We start from the raw sequence: 5556 nt of genomic DNA, 5'->3' as shown, positions 1-5556 counted from the left end.
AGGGAAGAAAAAAATCCATCTCCCAAATCCCAAGATACCTTGTGAAGTATGATAGGTCAAAATTTATATTCCTTTGGACAAAGCATCCACATGTAAGGGTAGGACTCCCCACATGAACAGAGGGAGAAGAGGGGGGTTGGGGGGAGGAAGAGGAAATAGCAGCATTGTCCAACTGGAATTGGTTGGTTGAGTCCCCAGGGGGGCAGCTACACATTTGGATAGAGTACTAAGGGGTTAAGTAGATTATCCAGGGTTATCTAGCCAGTGTGTGTCAGAGATGGGAGTCTTCCTAAGTCAAGACCAACTCTCTATCCACTTCTCAATGCTGACTCTTAATAATTAATTTCTGATTTACCTGGAATGAGCTGCAGAAATTCTGCAGAATGTTCATTCAATGTTCCTAAATGACTCCTTAGGAAGTGGGGAAGCAGGTTTTGCCATATTTCACCCTAGGTTCATTTACTTTCTCTCTCTCTTTTTTCCCTTCCAGAGAAGGGATATGCTCTTGTTATTCGTGAGAACAGATCCCAAAATCTGAAGTAGTTTTAGCAAGAAATGCATTAGAGGGGCAGCTAGATGGTGCAGTGGATAGAGCACCGGCCCTGGATTCAAGAGGACTTGAGTTCAAATCCGGACTCATCCACTTAACACTTACTAGCTGTGTGACCCTGGGCAAGTCACTTAACCCCAATTGCCTCACCCAAAAAAAAAAAAAAAGAAAGAAAGAAATGCATTAGGTCATTTGGCAGAGAAGAGCAAGCCAGAAAGGAGGTGTGGCTCCTTCTCCCCAGGCTCTGAAAGGTTTACATTATATAGGGTTTAGACAACAGTGACTGCACAGGAACCATACACAGTTAAGCAATTTTGCCGAGAGGATGACTCAAAAGTGAGTTAGATGGAGATAGATATGAATAACTGTAAAGATTCCATAAAATTTGGGTGAAGTCAAAACACAAGGGAACCCAAAACATAAGGTTGGGTGGACCCAAAATAAGAATACTTTGGGTGGATCTATGACCTGGGAGAATCCAAAATACCTTGTAGACATCTCCAGCATTCCTGGAGAGTTATGGAGGTCAGGTGAAATTCTGGGTGCCAGACAACCTTTAATTATATTTAAACAGTATAATAATTTTCCTGAGCAATATTATAAATCATTTTTCATGCATTCTTCAAAGGAAAAAAGATTCTATTGCTGGTATTGATTTTTCTAACTATATTAGTAATGATTAGGGAACATTCTTACAGATAACTAAGAAATAGTGATGAATCCAAGCATTTTTTTCTCTGATGACTGATTTTTAAAATATCTATTTTAGGGACTTTAAGAAATTAGAGATGTGCCCATTAATTTATGGGGGGGGTGGGGTGACATGGGACTGAACCTGTGATTTTACTGGTACAAGACACTTGGCAAGGAAACTCCCTTTATCCTTCCTCCAACAGTCATTAGCAATTCTGGGCAAGTCATTTAATATCCCTGTTTCTCATTTTCATCAGCTGTGAAATGAGGGCCTCTAAGGTTTCTTCCAGTTCTAAATCTATGATAATGCAAGTCCGTGCCTGCTCTGCGACTTACAGTCTTAGTTGCCTGGGAAAATGAGACATTCAGCAACTTGCCTGGTGTTTCAGAACTCAGAGTTAAATCAAGATCTTGTTGATGATTCTGAGGTTGGCTCTCTCTCTCTCTCATTCTGTGTCTCTCTGTCTCTGTCTCTCTGTGTCTCTCTTTCCCTTTCTCTGTGTGTGTCTGTCTCTGTCTGTCTCTCCCCTCCCTCTGCTTCTCATGATGATAAAATGAAGAATTACGTCTTGCTTGTACCCCAGTCCCATTTTTGTCCCTAACTTGAACAGAACTCAAAGTAATATTCCATAACAGTATACATGAGTTGAAAACTAAGTGGCAATTGTAAAAGAAAAAAGTTTCCCCCTTCTCCTTGTATCTACTTCTCTTTCCCATTTTTTGGGGTAACATATTTATGTGGCTGGGAAAAGCTCCTATATTGAGGTAGAGGTAGAGAGGTATATCTCCTTTGAGAATCTGCCTCATGGCTCTACTCAAAAGTTTTTCTGTCCACAAACTCTTCATTTGGGTAGAGAATCTTTGCTTTTCATTGTGAGTACCACATTCCAGATGATGTTGAATACATTTATTTTTGCCATGTGCCTCAAAGGATTGTGGGGAAATCATCTAGATTTAGAGCTGAAAGGACTTTAGAAAATATTTAGTTCAATCCCCTCATTTTGAGGCAGTGAGTTGGCCCAGTGCATAGAGCACTGGACTGGGAATCAGGAAGAACTGATTTTGTATCCCACATCAGACACTTACTAGCTTAACTTCTCTGTCCCTCAGTTTCCTCATCTATAAAATGAGGAAGTAGGACTAAATAACCGTTAAGGTCCCTTCCAGCTCTAAATATATGATGCTATAATTTTATAGATGAAAAAAAAAACTGGAAGCCTAGAGAAATGGAATTTGCCCAATATTACATTCCCTTATAAGTGGCAGAGGTCTACTGTGTCTTAACACAGTAAGGACACACAAAAGTATACAATGTCATTGGTTTCCATAGGCAGCCTCCCTCATCTCTATGTGATCAATGAGGAAGGATATGGTGACTTGTGTGGCCAGCAGGAGGCACCCCAAGTTCCTAGGTGAGACTTCTTATGTTCTTAAATGCCCTGGAAGGGGGTGGGAAAAGAATAAATTTTTATATAGTGCCTACTATGTGGCAGGAAATGTGCTAAGTATTTTAAATTATAAATAAGCACATTTATATATAGGCCATTTTAAGGCATAATATTATTATATATTATCCCATTTGATCCTTAAAATAACACTGAGAGGTGGGTACTGTGATTATCCCCATTTTATAGTTGGGGAAACTGAGGCAAACAGAGGTTAAGTGAATTGTACGGGGTCACATAGCCAGTAAGTGTCTGAGGCCAAACCTGAACTCAGGTCTTCCTGACTCCAGGCCCACCACAGACAGGGATCAATCAAGCATCTTTGTTGTGTTTTAGGGAAAACTAATACCTCTTGTGGAGGCACAGAAAAACTGGTCCTCACACAATCTGAGGGAAAGCCCCATGGAAGAGACAGTACTTCAACTGAGCCTCAGAGGAAGATAAGTGTTCAGAAGAGCAGAGATAAAGACAGAATCCATTGCAGGTATTTTAGAAAAATCAAGGAGAGTGCACCTCTATTTACTAAAACTCACCCAGCTGCTCATAATTCATCTAGCACACAACCCTTCACATAGTAGGTACTTAGATAATTCAGTGGATTCATTATCATTAACCACACTACTAAGGGCACCAAGACTAATTGCAACCCATCCAATCCCATTACCTGTGGGATTCTTGTCCTTTCATTAATCAGTCAATTAATAAGAATTTATTGTTTCTTATTTATTATAATTCTCCGATTGGAAGACTGGAGAGGAGAGCAATGAAATCCTCCCTGGCCTCCCTTTATAGAGGGTTCAGACTTCTCCAGTTCACTTCATTTACCATCAGCTGCTTTGCTTAGTTTCAGCTCCAGAAACATCATGCACCCCCATTGCCATCCCCCTCAGCCCATCCACAGGTGCCACCCTCTCCCCACTTTTCAGATCCCTTTTCTGTATTGTCTTCCTTCAGGGTAGGAACTGGCTTTTCTTTTTCTTATTTGTATCCCCATGCTTAACACATGGTAAGTTTTTAATAAATGTTTATTGGTGATTAAGCACTCAACCACGTGCCTGGCACTATACTAAGTAATAGAAATATAAAGACAAGAAAAACAGACCCTGCCCTCAAGGAGCTTGCACAACATATAAAAAATTAGGAACATACATGATGCACACAGAGTAATTGGAAAGTAACCTCGGAGTAGAGAGCAGAGCTCTAGCATCTCTAGTATCTGGTCAAGAGGGAGCTGGAAAAGGTCACCCACTGAAGGTGGTATTGGAGTTAAATCATGAAGGAAGCTGGGGATTCTCAGAGGCAGAAATGCAAAGAGAGAGCGTTCTAGGCATTAGGAACAGCTAGTTCAAGGGCCCAGGGTCTGTGGGCTAGGAACTGCAAGTAGTCCAATGGAGCTTGATCATCGAATGAGCTAAGGGGGTGTAAAGTATAAGAAAACTGGAAAGGTAGGAAGCAGTTAGGTTATGAAGAGCTTTAAATTCCAAAGGAATCCTCCATAGAGGATACATCCTAAGCTTTCTATCTTTAGTGCCAAGGCACAACAATCAAGGTGCCATCTGTTATTCTTCATTCCACACCTGGGCCACTTCTTTTTTTTTTCTAGACAAACATATCCTTTAAATCTTTTATAAACGGTCTTAGGTACAAGTCATCATTGATAATAAGCCACACACCCTGCTTGCATTCACATTACAGCTTTCCATTGCCCTTTTGGTCACCGGAGGTTACAATCCCTCTGAGAGCATAGTATTCCATGATTCCCACTCTTATAGTATCACCAAGAAAATTTACCATGGAAATATACTATAAAATGGTTAAATACAATAGCATCATTTTCACCCTAACTCCTAGCTTCTATAAGAATAAATGTGGGGGGCGGCTAGATGGCACAGTGGATAGAGTGCCAGCCCTGGATTCAGGAGTACCTGAGTTCAGATCCGGCCTCAGACACTTGACAGTTGCTGGCTGTGTGACCCTGGGCAAGTCACTTAACCCCCATTGCCCCGCAAAAAAAAAAAAAAAAAGAATAAATGTGTTTTCTGTTATCCAGATATCTAGACATCTACTTGGAGCCCTTTATTTTCTCTTCAGAGCAGTATTTCCTGGTTAACCACAATTTTATATTTTATATCATGGTAGATAACTCTTCTAGGATGCCTTGGATAAAACTAGGTCCTTGTCCTATGTTCAAAGTATTTGGAATTCATGGAAAGAGATGACAAGACATTAGTATGATATGCATGAAGATTATTGGGAATATATTGTGAATCACATTCAGTATAAAGATGACTTTCTTTTCCGTATGGATGTAGACCAAGTCTTTCGGAATGAATTTGGGGCAGAAACAGTAAGTGACTCTATAACTCTGCTCTACTCATGGCATTATAAGAGGAATATGAATAATTTCACTTATGAAAGGTGGCTTCTCTTTGCAGCATACAGATGTGGGAGGTTTCTATTACCATGCAGCCATTTTTGGTGGGATGTCCCTTGAAGTTTTGAAACTCATAACGGAGTGCTTTCTAGGAATTCTTCAGGACAAGGGCGGTGACATTTGAAGCTGTGAGGCATGAAGAAAGCCACTTAAACAAGCATTTCCTGCTCATCGAACATACTAAAATCTTATCCCCAGAATCCTATTGGGATTAATGTTAAAAACTCTTCTGATATTTAGATTGTCAAAATAGTGCATTTGTAAATGAGTACACTGGCTACCATGACTTGCTTGAGTTCCCTAATTATTCAGGTAAACAAGAAGAGCTGTATGAGAACTGACTGTATTGACTAAGGAGCATAATTGCTTGACAATCCTTTGCAGTGACTGAGAGTAAACCTAGGTGGACATGCAGAAAATTAGTAATTCTGAAG

At 40.3% G+C, this 5556-nt stretch overlaps 1 pseudogene; it reads left to right on the top strand.

Moving 5' to 3' along the window:
* The first annotated feature begins 4718 nt into the window (after positions 1–4718).
* Positions 4719–5337, top strand: LOC122738936 (annotated as a pseudogene).
* Positions 5338–5556: the final 219 nt, after the last annotated feature.

Source organism: Dromiciops gliroides, chromosome 2 (assembly GCF_019393635.1).
Source record: "Dromiciops gliroides isolate mDroGli1 chromosome 2, mDroGli1.pri, whole genome shotgun sequence".
NCBI classification, from domain to species: domain Eukaryota; kingdom Metazoa; phylum Chordata; class Mammalia; order Microbiotheria; family Microbiotheriidae; genus Dromiciops; species Dromiciops gliroides.
Note: the sequence above shows the minus strand (reverse complement) of the source record. Positions and strands in the feature narration are given on the sequence as shown.